At 40.6% G+C, this 13,666-nt stretch overlaps 1 protein-coding gene across 3 annotated transcripts in view; it reads left to right on the top strand.

Annotated features, from left to right (window-relative positions):
* MCC (MCC regulator of WNT signaling pathway) overlaps nucleotides 1-13,666 on the top strand; it is a 571,489-nt gene that overhangs the window by 301,433 nt on the left and 256,390 nt on the right. The gene's annotated exons all lie outside the window — the stretch shown is intronic.

Genomic DNA, 13,666 nt, shown 5'->3' with positions numbered 1-13,666 from the left:
CCTGGTAAAAACCCATAAATGTCTTTCACTTGTTGCTAGTGTTTTGTCTCGGAGTATCAGACTGATTTGGTAAAGTGCAGTAGTTCCAAACCTGTCCTGATGGGATCCCCCAGCCAGTCAGGTTTTCAGGATATCCTCAATGAATATTCATTAGAGAGGTTTTGAAAGCACATTTCTTTCGTGCATATTAATTGTAGGTATCTTAAAAACCTGACTGTGAACAGTACGGGTTTGGGAACAAGTGATAGTTTCATATACAATGTTGTCTGAGAGATCCAGAAGTTTACCAGAGAGCATCAGTTTATAGGAGAAGTCTATGGAGGCAAATCTGGAAAGGGTGCCAAGAAATGAGCGCCAAGCAGTATTCTATTACGGCAAGTTATGGCTATGTGCCTTTATAGAATATGGGAATAGGGAGGGGAGATTCACCCTAGTAAACATGCTGCAATCACTTACATCATGTCAGTGGCAGGAGTAAGTGTTTGCAGCTATCTTGCAGCATTTTCGTGTGTAACTTACACAATTCACTGACCATGTACATGGATAAGTGCCAATTAGTGCTGCCTGTTACCTGTTAGTATTCTGTAGCATACGCAAGTATTTGGCACCTATCCGTAGGCGCCAATTTATCAAATTGCCTTTTATACATATAGTAGAAATGCTTATTATTTTTATACTGCTACTGGATGAACTATATGTGGCACTGTACAGTGTTGATAAGTACTCAAGTAAACTGTGCCCCCACTCCCAGAAAGCCTTTTAAGGAATGGGAAATAGTAGCTTATTCAAGGTCACAAGCAGTGTCAGTGGCAGAAGGTGGATTTGAACCCTGGCTTCCCCAGTTTTCTGTTGCCTAGATTAGAAAGTATATAGCATAAAACTAGAAAGTCTAGGTCATTCAGATATTTTGAAGAATTTCTAATGATTTGCTTGATAATTTAAAACAAAAAAGGGCTGCATTTCGATTAAAATTTTAATCTTGATCACATGATTAACGATGTGTTCATCTTTTTTTGTCCCACTGCAGCTCCTTGTGACTGCAGGCAAGTCACTTAACCCTCCATTACCCAGAGTCACAAGGAGCTGCAATCTGGGGAAAAAATAGATACATGTACCTTTAATCGCGTGATTAATCATTACAAATTTTGATCAAAATGTAGCCTTAAAAAAAAAAAAAGAATAAAAAATAATGAAAAGATAAAAATACAAAGTGAAAAAACAAATGAACCTAAAACAGCATGCATAATAGCTATAAACAGCCTTACAGTCGTCTTAGCCTTACTTCAGAAAAGGAAGCCAAAAAAAATTAGTAGTAATTTTTAAAAAGCAGTGCAAGGGGGATGCAAAGGAGACCTCAGCTCCTAGGAAGAGTGTAGGTTATATATCATGCTGAATGGTGCAGATTATTAACGATTTACTGAGAAATATTGTGATCTTGTAGATTACTTTGTGCTGCTGCCTATGGCTGCAGCATCTGCTTCTGTATGCCTTGAAACACTACCTCCTGGTGCACGGTCACTTCATGAAAGGCTGCAAATTATCATCATTGCTTTGCCATTAAAACTGACCAGAACAGGAGAACACAGTATAATAAGTAACAGGAAAGAAACAATGCTACCTGAGGCAAGTGAAAGGAAAAAAAAAAAGTATTTTTATGTTCTCCTTTTAAGGTAATTTCTAAAGCCTGGCCATTATCAATTTCTGTATATTGCCGCTGCTGAAATCTTACTACCTGCTGAATTTACAGATTCTGACTTGAAAACTGTTTATGGTAGTCTGGCACTGTACGCTGGTCTTTCAGCTGGAAGCAGTCCTTGAGGACGAGGACCATAGGTAAAACATCTCTAGGTGAAAGCTGAGGGTAGAAATATTGTTTTCTGTGAACCATGCAATATCACCTGCCTGATCATCAGCTTCAAAGAGAGACTGACATCTATCTGTCTGATTGCAGCAGCAGGGTGCAAAGCAGAAAATACAAGCATCTGGCTAGTTAATAATGCAAAAATGAGAGGAGCCAGCTGGAAAGCTTTATGGAGAGCTGAGGCCATAGATGTAATGGAGAGTGAAAGACTGTAGTACATCTCTGCAGAGAGGGAAGACTGCTGATCCCAAATCCATCCTCTCGGTACCACTGCCAGTTGGGTTTTCAGAAAATCCAGAGTGAATATGCACAAAATAAAATTGCATAGATTGGGTTTTCTAATGTTTGTAAATAACTTACGCATTTTCCTTATTGATATTTGAAAACCGGATTAGCTGTGGAGTCAGTAAGGCAGGTCTGGGACCCACTGTACTGGATGGTATGGGGTCTCCGAATGGGAAACAGAACTGGTGACCCTCCACTAAAAAAAAAAAAAATAGAAGTGTGTTGATTCTGTGGGAAGGAAGGAAGTGTTTAATGTGGTTTTTAACCCACATTAAACTCTGCGGGGGGGAGGGGGGTCTTTTACCAAACTGTGGTAAAAAGAGGCCATAGTACATTCTTGGGCGGGTCATTCCCGGGCACTAAGGCCATTTTTACTGCAAGGGTAAAACGGGCCACTTTTTGAATTAATGACCACATGTTAATTTTCTCATTAGTATGTGAGCTACCACCACCACCTGTTTTGTAGGTGATAAGGTTTCACATGCTTATTACTCACCGGTCAGCATGCAGCAATGTAGCTGCGCTAATTCATTAGCATAGGACACGCCTATTCCACTCCAACCCGCCCCCAAGCGCTAAAAAATAAAATCTATTTTTTAGCACGTGGGAAGTGTGCGACAATCACAACATTGCCGTGGGACACAAATTGTGTGCGTTCATGGTACGTAGCCACACCATAGGGATCTAATGATAAAACTGCCAGTCTCAGCCATGCAACTTGTTGGTATGTAATTTTACTTGCAAGATTTACAGCATCCACTTCCTCATCGATCAGGCAGCATAAACCTATTTGTCTTCATTCAAATAAAGTCTTTTTTTTTTTCTTTTAAATTTCTATTTTTGTGAACATATTCACCATATTCTACAAAATAATTCAAAACCTCAGATCTTTATAAAAATGTCATTAGAGTTGCAGACACTGCTTTAGTCTGTGCCCTTGATGTTGGCACTAAGCTCTAGAGTACAGCATTCGAACGTGTGCACTAAACGATAGTTTACGCCTGATGCAGTAGGCTAATGGCATTGTATGTAATGGCTGAGTTAAAAGCATGCATACCACTGCAGATATGTAAAGCCGTTGCAACATGAGCGCGCTCTGCAGTAAGGCGTTAATGCTGCGGTAGACACGTGTTAGTGCTTACTGCAGTTTAGTAAAAGGACCCATTAAATTGGGTTTCCAAAACAGCTAATGTACTGTAAAAACTGCATGCATTAACTTCATGTTCAGCGCCACTGTGGAGTCCGAACTTGCATCTATGAGACTGGTATCTTGCGTCCCCTGAAGAAGCCTTTTGGTGAAATGGGTCCGTCGGGTGTGGATGCCATTCGTGACTACCAGATGCAGTCAAGCACAGTCAGTTAAGTTGAATTTTGATTTGAATATATCGACTACTGTTGGGACAGTGGGAGCGCTGGTTCATTTACCACAACCTTTTGATTTGTTTTTTTGGACATTTGTGTATTGCATAAAAGAGAAAATATAAAAAGAAATTATTTTTTGCTTAACCTTTTTGGTTGTCTGGGGGGTTTTTCACCGACGATTATACAGTAACGCACTGTGACCAGGACGCAGCATTGAGTCTTGGAATGGCAGGTTATTACCTTCTGAGGTCTTTCCCCCCCTATTTTGATTTTTTGCCTTTCATTGGTATGGTGTTGATGCATATCAAGACATATGCTCACTTTTGGTGACATTAAAAGGGTGCCCCAACATAGCTTTTTTTTCGTCCTGCTGGGCTGCTTCAGGGGCAATAAAATACTAGTAAACATAAAAACATTGATTTATAAATTAAAATATGCATAAAATCATATATATACCCATCAGATGGATGGATAAATAAAGAAACTTCCTTTCATTCTACAGTTATTGTGGCTCCAGAAATGCAGTTAACTGCTTTCCACTCCAGAAGGCCATGAACACCCCCCCCCCCCCCCCCCCAAAAAAAAAAATTACTTTGGTTTGGAGGTTTTACTAATGCGTGTTAATTGCAAAACCTTAAGGTGGCTTTGTAAATAAGAGCCTTAATGTGCACACGTGTCTGCGATGGACTTGAAATGGTCTCGATGCCCGACTTTTACCACCTTAGGTAATACTGAGTGTGAATCTCAGTATAGCCACATGTTGTCCCTTAGCAGCTGGAGCAACATGATTTTCTGTATTGGCAACAGTAAACTCACCTTTTTAGTCTGATCTTGTAGTAAATGAGCATCTGAATTTTGGTATATGGTACAGTACTTTGGAGTGGCCTCCTCTATAATGCCCAGAAGTAATTTTAAACAACCAGTGACAGAACAGATACACAATGTCACAACAAAAATAAATGAAAAAGGTGTTTTCACTCTTCTTAATCTCTAAATGATATGTGTACAGTTAGCCCTCGCTGCCTCAGGAGGAGGCTTATACCTCTTATCCCCAGTATAAAATCAGTTTCACTCTCTCCCAGTGTGTCCATTAGTGCAAACACTTCTCTGTAACGAGGTGCAAGCTCTTTTAGTTCAATCATTTGTCCTTTGCTCGTGCAGTGTTGCTTGGCTAGGAAGGCTTGAATACTATTTTACTTCTAGAAAATTCTAGAGGTTTTTTTTCCGGTAGAGCGTGAAAGAACTTTACTCAGGTTGTGGTTTCTCTTTTTCTGAGGAATTCAATTACAAAATCCAAATAGTCTACACTGCAGGTTTGTAGCTGTCAGCTCACTGGGGATTTGTGGCAGGTACAGTTTTCTTAAGGAAGAAATAATAGCAGTTTCTTCAAATAGGAACACTTCTTAAATCTCAGCCACCTGCTAACCTTTCCTCAGGCCTTTTCTGTCTTTCTCTCAGGCCACGTTTCTCACCCCCCCCCCCTTTTTTTTTTTTTGTTTTTGTTTAAAGACCTAGGGGTAAGGGACAATGCAGGAAAAATTCTTTTACCTAGTGAAGGTTACCCAAGGTTGTAAAGATGACTGCTCGTTTACAGGACTGTTGACATCTGCATGATTTTTCGCTTGCAACTGTATAGTTAATATATACTTTAGATACTCTGAGGGCAGTTTTGTGAAAGATTGCATGTAAAATCTCTTTTCTAGGTGGAATGGGGAGCTTAAAAATTGTACAGTATTATAAGTGGATTAGTGGAAAAAATACGCCTACTTTTACACAGACCAAATGTTCTCAGTAGTTTAGGTGGAGCTGGAAATATACTTTATGGTGAAAACAGTTTTATTAGCCAGTATGTTACAAAAACTCAGAATAAACCATGTAGAACAAAAGAAATAAACATACAAATTCTGCAATCCAAAAAGTGGGATTATGATTGCTGGATTCAGCAAACTGTACTCACATATTTTATGCAGGAAACACATCTTTCACAAGAGAGCAGCAAGCAAAAACAAAACACAGAAGTGGAAGGCTCCAAAAGCAAGTCCTAAAAAAACCAATGGGGATTGTGCAATGAAAAATGTTTATTCTTCAAATGCATCATATAGGAAAGCAGTGTTGAAGGTGCCCTAATTTTACAGTTCACTGTTTTTTTACTCATCTAAGTATGGTTTAGTTTTACAGTTCATTCTACTGCTGTCCTAATCATATGCGCTTTTACGGTGGCCATACTTTTTGAGCTTACCAGTATAAGCTTAATCTGCTGCATTACAGGAGCTCTGACGAAGGCCTGCGTGCCAAAACACAGCCTGTGTTGGGAATCACCTGTATGCTGCTTTTTTGAAGAGTATGACACTCTAATTCATGCATTTGAAGAATAAACATTTCTATTGGAAAATCCCTATTGGTTGTTTTCGGACTTGCTTTTGGAGCCTTCCACTTCTGTGTTTTGTTTTAGAAAAGATTCAAAGAAAAGTAAGAGGACAAGTTACAAAGAAAATTGGTGATTTGACTTCTGAGGAAGCGATAAGTGAAACGGAGGCACTCTGTAGAGCAAACCGCAACAAACCATACCTTACTAAGATAAGGGCCCTCAACTTGTCGTTTTCCTGATAAATGATAAAAGTTAATATAGAAAGAAAGAAAAGAATGAAATATAAAAAAAATTACTAAATCTTATACAATGACAGGAGGTTTTTAAGACTAATGAGGAAGCTTGCCCGGCGTCCACATTGGAAATTATACCATTGAGAACCGAGCATCTGAAGTCTTTTCCTCAATCAGTATTATAGATTAGTCATATAGGGGATTGGTCTACTTGCTTGATATAACGATTTAGAGTTTTCTCACTAGCAAGTTGGAGCTGAGTAGTAGATTTAATGATTCATTACACATTACTTCTGCAATAAATTAAAATGGCATCATCCTCATACAATAGCACAGATTTAAACAGCCAATCACATACTCCAAAAAGGTCACATGAATCTTCAAACCAATGGCATCCACTCAGTTTTGGCATTTGATCCTTTATATAATAGTCATGAAATGAGCATCCTTTTTGACATGCCATGTAGGCATCCTTTTATGATAAGCCCTATTGGTGCACAGCTTGATTGAAAAGCAGCTCTGTTGGTGACACACAGGAACTGGAGTTGGGGTTCACCACACATTAGATGCAACAGTAATACTTGACTTTTTCCTACAAGAGCTGAAGAGGCACTGAAGCAGCATCCCCAGCCCTGGCTGCTCAGAAGAGTAGAAATTAGATCTCAAGAGTGTAAACCAGGGCTTTCAAAGACAGAGTGGCCATACTTTTCCTGAAAACATGTCTGACTACATATTAGCAACATTTAAGCTGCTGCACTCATTTAACCAATAATAACTGTGGGCAAAAAAAAAAATCCTGGGGGCATATCCAGCTGTCGCTGCATCGATCTCAGTTGTGACTGATTCCATTAAGTCCATCTCAGAGATTAACAGTGGCGCAGATGGTTTTGCTTTTGGTGTTGCTTCATGTTCTTTACAACTCATAAATGTTCTCTGAGACAATAAACATGGCAATTCAATTACTGTCCCACTCCCACAAAAAGAGCTAATTTTGAGAAGTATGCAAAATTTCTCAAATGAAGAGTAGCGTGGCATGTGCAAATATTATACCAGATTTTCCCAGTCTTATAAGAAGAAATTAAGTTGTTTGCACATGGCATCAAAACCGGGGGCTGTGTTGGCAGAGCTAAAAAAACACTGGTTTGGTATGGCATGTTGGCTGAGAGAGAAAAACATCTTTTATGCATAGATGTATGTTTCTTCGCAGGCCGTGAATGCATGCAGAGACAGAACTGTAGATACTTCAAATATAGAGAACTTAGGAGAGATGCCAAAGAACAGCAAACCTCAGCAGCAGAGCAGAAATCAAAATTGTGACATTTCATGGCATTATGAGTATCCTTGCCTAAATTCAGCACTTCTGTCTCCCATTATGAGTTTTCCCATTTATTCCGGTTAAGAAAGCCTTAAAAGCTGAAGTGTTATGACTGACTTCTAGTTGCCAGAGTCTTCGTAAGACCCAACTGGCTGTTAGAGTCTTGGCTTTAGATGTCTTGTGTTTTGTCTCTCTTTCCCTCTGATTCTTCAAGTCTAGGCCTGCCATGAGTACTGATCACTGCTTTATGGGCCCTTCCGGCTACCCACTACTGTAAATCAGAATTTTAGTATTGTTTAGACCTACTGTCACTGATCTTTTAAGGGCACATGCCCTCCTTTCGAGTTTCTTCAGGTGTGTCCTTCAGGTTTTATAGATTTTAGCGAAATGTCCGCTTTTTGACGAGGGAGAGGAATACTTGAATGCTCCTGTGACAGAACAGTGTGTTTTAAACCTGTAAAATTGCCTGTATTAACTCTTGAAGTGCATTTCTGTAGTTTGGCCAGCAGGTGGTGCATGTTTTATGTTAAAGCTGTTATAGAAAAGTGAACGCTCTCTTTTAGTTTCACTTAGGCCCAGATGCACAAAACCTAACTAGCCAGCAACGTGGTTTTTATACCAGTTGTAGCTGGTTTAGCGAGCAAGGAGTAAAACGAGACATTCACAAAGGGGTTCTCTGAGCTCTTTTCCTATCACGGTAACAGGTAACGAACACGGAATTCAAAGCTATAATGAGCTAATTACTATACAAATGTTCATGCAAGGCGATGCATAGCCATTTTCCGACGCTATGCGCAGAAGCAGTCACTAGCTTTACTGTGGATAAGTTAATGGGAGGTCTGGAACTGTCGGTCCTGACAGCTCCAGACGTTAGATGACGACAACACCATCAGTGTGCTTGAAATTACCACATCTGTTATCTTCAGTTTGAATTCCAAGATTGTAACCATTGGGAGCCATGCACTTTATCATTTCAGTATAAAGAAGGAACAGATGCAGTGACATACTGCAATATCTAATTCCTTCCTTGATGTTAAGAAGCTCCTTTCAGCTTCTCGTTTCATCCAGTGCTTTCTGCTTACGACGCAATATGCACAAGAATCCACAGAACAAGTGGATAGCACAGTTCCTTCTCATTAAAGGCAATGATCTGTGCTCCAGAGAGTAACCTGCATGGGCAGTATTGGCAGTTGAGCTATGGGTCACATTGCTTTACGTAGGGTTCAACAGATATGTCTGCTTATATCCAATAAACACCTCTACTAGTGAATGGAGAAGTAAGAAATTGTATTTTGGCTTTTTTGGGGGGTGGGGGGAATCTGTTCCAGCTCCTCCCACAATAGCAGCTGCCTGCTGCCTTTGCCAGTTGCTGCCGAAAAGATAGCACGTCGCTGTTTTGGTATTGAAGAAGAGGAATAGGCAATATTTTTTGGGGGGGGGGGGGGGGAGAGGAGGGTGTGTGTGCTTTCTCCATATTTGATTACGTAAAAGGTTGCATTCTGACATCAGGGAGCTTGATAGGTTAGCGGTTAGCTGGATTCATATTTTAATGCTTTTTCCCCAAGGTGGGTGGGAAGGGGAAAAGGTGGGCAGCGCTGCTGATGGTTGGGGCTGGGAGAGTTTGCACTGTTAGTGTTAGCTGGTCTTTTTAACCCTATTGGTGACACATGATTTTGTACTATAGCGCTGATACAGAAACATAGAAAACAGTATTGAGTCCATGGAGGGTCATACATCCATTTGAACAGCATTTTGGCACAGTATCAGAGACCATATGTTTCTGTCTTAGTTTAATGTTTTGGGTGAAATCTCTAGGACTCATTTTTAAGATTTGTATGTGTTGAGTTTTTAGGTCTCTGTGCACATAATGCAAAAACGTTCCTTTTTTGTTATGTTTTCGGAAGTTAAGATATCCCATCGTTTGGCTTCTGTTCACAAGTAACGAGTCATGGAAGAGGAGGCTTTTAAATGAACATTATGGTTTTAGGTTTTTCTTTTAATTTCATGTTTTTCCATGTTAAACAGTTACATACTGTGAAGCTCTTTAAGTCTGTTGTAGAACATTGGTTATAGCCTTTGCTCAGGCGAATGGGTACTTGGGATGGAAGGCTGTAAATGTTTTTGCAAGGATCTGGGAAGTAGAATGGTGCTGTTAAGCAGAGACCAAGCTTTCGGTATCAGCGGACCGCCCCCCCCCCCTCCCCCGGCAAGAGAATGCAGACTCCCGGGTTGATTTTGAAGAAGAAAAAAAAAAGCTACGCTGACTTTTATAACATGGAGCTTGTCTGCGTGTACGAGAGCCATCTGTAGCATGCACAGAGCAAGGCTGCTCTGTGCATGCTCAGCTGGCCAACTGACTTTCCCCCCAATTGCATGCAAATGAGCTGGGTTGCAAAAGCAAGGAGCAGCTCATTTGCATGCAGTTCTGTTTGAGAATCCATCTGTATTTCCAAATCAGTAATTTTTACTGATTTGAAAATACGAATGGATTCTTAATGGGGATCTTAGTGCATCTGGGCCTTAGTAAATAAATGAATCTACAGTACTATGAGCAGTATACTTTTTAAACTTGTTGACTGAGCTCTGATTGGCCTGGAGTTTGAAATTACCCAGCAGTTGTTGCTGGCTGTTGGTTCACTGGCTGTTGCTTCAGTCTTAGCCCCGGAGAAAAGAGAGAGAGATCTCCTTGCTGAGGCTCGGTGAATTATACGTCCTGATCTTCCCAGGTACTGTTTAGATAGTATGGAAATGTTTAGTTAGTGTTATAATTGATCCATATTTCAGTTACCTGTTATTGTTGCTAATTGCACTTTTTTGTTCCACTGTTTGATTTTTAAAAGACAATAAACAATATTTAGTTAATTGCCTCTCTGTCTGGACTGACAAAGGATCCTGGTGGTATGTGTTTTGGGTCTGTGAGTGCTTTCTGGGAACTGTGGGACCACTGGAAGTGTGGGTTAATTTTAGAGCGGGAGACTTGCCCGAGGCGGTTGTGACTCATTCGATGGGAGGAGAATGCTAGTGTAGAGCACAAGTGACAGGTGCAGGTGAACCTGAGCTGTGCTGGGAATAGACCCTCTGTGGCCGTGGGGTAACCCCAGGCGGGTGGGTAGGCATTTTGTGACAGCTCCAATGACCAATATGCCTTTCCACATAATGAGAGAAACCATCTTCTGCTCATTAATCTTGTAGTAAATCAGCATCTGAATTTTTAGCACATGAGTGTGCTAAAAAGAGACAAAAGCACCAGACTTCAGAAGCAGCGATCTTGCTCTGCTTAGTTGATCTCTGCTTGGTTTCTTTTTGTAGCAGTCCACACACTTACTATCCTCTCTCTGGTCACAGGGCAACCAAAATGATTAAATGATAGAATGATTCCTATTTGAGGAAAGGCTAAAGAGGTTAGAGCCCTTAAGCTTGAAGAAGAGACAACTGAGGTAGAAGTCTATATAAAATCCTGAATGGAATAGATAAAAGCAAATTGATTTGATCATTCTTTCAAAAAGTACAAAGACTAGGGGACGCTCCATGAAGTTACATAGTAGCACATTTAAAACAAATAGGAGAAAATATTTTTTTCATTCAGTCAGTATAAGTGCTGGAACTTATTGCCAGAGCAAGTGGTATGAGCAGTTAGTGTAGCTGGCTTAAAAAAAAAAAAAAGTTTGGACAAATTTCTGGAGGAAGTTCATAAAGCATTATTAAATTAGAGCTGGTGAAAGCCACTGCTTATCCTTAGGATTAAGTAGCTTGGAATCTTGCTGCTTTTTGGAATTCTACCAGGTACTTGTGGCCTGGACCGGCAGCTATTGGAAACAAATTACTTGTGGCCCAGTGGCTAGGGTTGTGGACTTTGGTCCTGGGGAACTGAGGAACTGAGTTTGATTCCCACTTCAGGCACAGGCAGCTCCTTGTGGCTCTGGGCAAGTCACTTAACCCTCCATTGCCCCATTGAGCCTGCCATGAGTGGGAAAGCGCGGGGTACAAATGTAACAAAAATAAAAAAATAAATGGACCTTCAGTCTGACTCAGTACAGCAATTCTTTTATGTTCTTATCCCTGTAGGGCTACTACAAGGAGATTCCTCTACCTAATCCACTCCCCTTCTTCCTTGGTTAAGAGAAAGAAAGAGTGTATAGGGAGGAAGTGACTATCTTTAACACGAATGGTTCATTTGTGTTTTAAAGATAGTTCATTTAAGAGAGAGAGAAGGAGACGGCATCATATTAATTTGTGATCCACTGGAGAATAAAATAAAATGCCAAAGTGGAAGTATCATTTCACCGAGGAAGTGATAGCCAAATTTCCATGTTAAAGAAGGGCAAAGATGACTGGGAGCCCAGTGCTTAGTTTGCAGATCTGGTACCTGCATCTTTGCGGCAGTTTGAAAAATATGTGTTAGGTAAAGCTTAGGATTTGAGCTGCTTTCTTTTTATTCTTATAGCGTAATCTTTGGATGTACTTAATTTCTATTCTAAATTGCTCTGAACTCTGTTTGGGTATGTTTGTGATTAATAAGAAATAAAGTAAAGATAGACATGCTGGTGATTTACAAGCTTACAGGGACTCGGATAAGAATAAGAAGTCTGTTCAAGTAAAACCCTTTTCTTAAACCTTTGCAGAAAAATGGAAGGTATCAATGGACTGCCCTTTTGTCTTAACTGCTGAAGATGTTTTCTGATTCAGAAATAGGCAGAAAATTCTTGAGTATCCAAGAAAAGACAGAAACAGTTATTAACTCTGTGCTTCCACCACGTTCTGTTGATGGTCCTAAAAATGAAATAGTGGCATACTTTACTGTGATGTAGCCATAGATGGTAGTAATTATAGTTCTACCAAACTTTTTTGACTGGTAATTCAGTATTTTAACTGAAGAATGGTGATTTGCAGGCCAAACTAATAATCCTCCAGAGCACACCTAATGAGACCACAGATAAAATTGTAGACTCTCACTGAAATTGTTCAAGCAAGGGGGAGGGGGGGGGGGGGGGAAAGGAACAAAACAGTAACACGGGGTATACTGATAAACCTCCCAGTTAGTCACAGTTAAGAGAGAAAATAAAACTCATACTGAATAATGGAGGTAATGAAAAGATTTATGTAGCTTCGTTTAGTAGCACATTTGCAGACATATTCTCATACATACATAATCAGTTGGGAGAGCACAAACAACTGGTTGGTCACTTCCTGGTCCTCTAAATGATGAACAGTTTGGCCCCAACACTCTTTGAGTCCTAGGCAAAACTCACCACTCGCCTTTATAAATTAGTGTTACACAAAACAGAGTTTGTGTCTTTGCCTGTTTGATTGATTTAAGAGAGATGCTTTTGGTCTTAACTAAAGATAGCTCTGTGAATCATTACTTGAACTTTTTGAAAATCTCCTTACGCTCTGACCAAAAAAAAACAAACAACATTTGAGAAGTATGTTTTGTATAAATTCGCAATATGTCTGTTACTGGAGAGGTCTATGTTGCTGTCACTGAGACAACATTGGAAATTTTTTTGAGTTCTATGGGGAAAATATCCTTGCTCCCTGTTGTTGGAGAGGGAGGGGGATGGGGGTTCAGGGAATGTAGAATATATGCTCAAAAAGAAAAGAAAGGGGGTCAAGATGACGACGGGAGTGGAAGTGAGGCAATCCAGCTCTTGAGACTCGAAAACGCTCTGGCGCGAGGAAAGCGCCTCCCGATTTTTGTATGGGGAAGAGAAAGGGAAAAACGACGGTACCTTCCTCCGTGGCCCCACCGTCTATTCCCGCCACCCGCCAGATGACCTTGGAGAGCTTTCGAGTGGGTGCCCTTGGAGAACGAATGCCCACTTCAATAGTCTCGACCTCTCAGGGGGCTGAGCACAGCACAGAAGGAGTGACGTTGAGTCCTCCTTCCTTAACTGCTCCACCGCGACCCGGAGGCGATTCTTTGCCCGTGGGGTCACACTCGCTGGAGGCCTTGGACTTACCCAGACCTGCGACGTTTGTTGAGGGAGGACCTATGGGTACTTCTACCCTGGGAAAAGATTTACTACCACAGGAATCAGTGCAGGTCGCTGCTTCTACTTCTTGGGAGATTGCAACTGTGGCCGTCGGAGGATTAACGAGACCAGCAGTGGTAACTATGAATACCCTTAGGGATGCCATTCAGGGCGTGAATAGTACTTTACTTTTGATGAATAATTCAGTAACAAAAGAAATATCAGATCTGAAACGGTCTAATCAAACTTTGTGTGAACAGTCTCAAGAGC

Source organism: Microcaecilia unicolor, chromosome 2 (genome assembly GCF_901765095.1).
Source record: "Microcaecilia unicolor chromosome 2, aMicUni1.1, whole genome shotgun sequence".
NCBI classification, from domain to species: Eukaryota; Metazoa; Chordata; class Amphibia; order Gymnophiona; family Siphonopidae; genus Microcaecilia; species Microcaecilia unicolor.
This window is presented reverse-complemented; position numbering and strand designations above follow the sequence as displayed.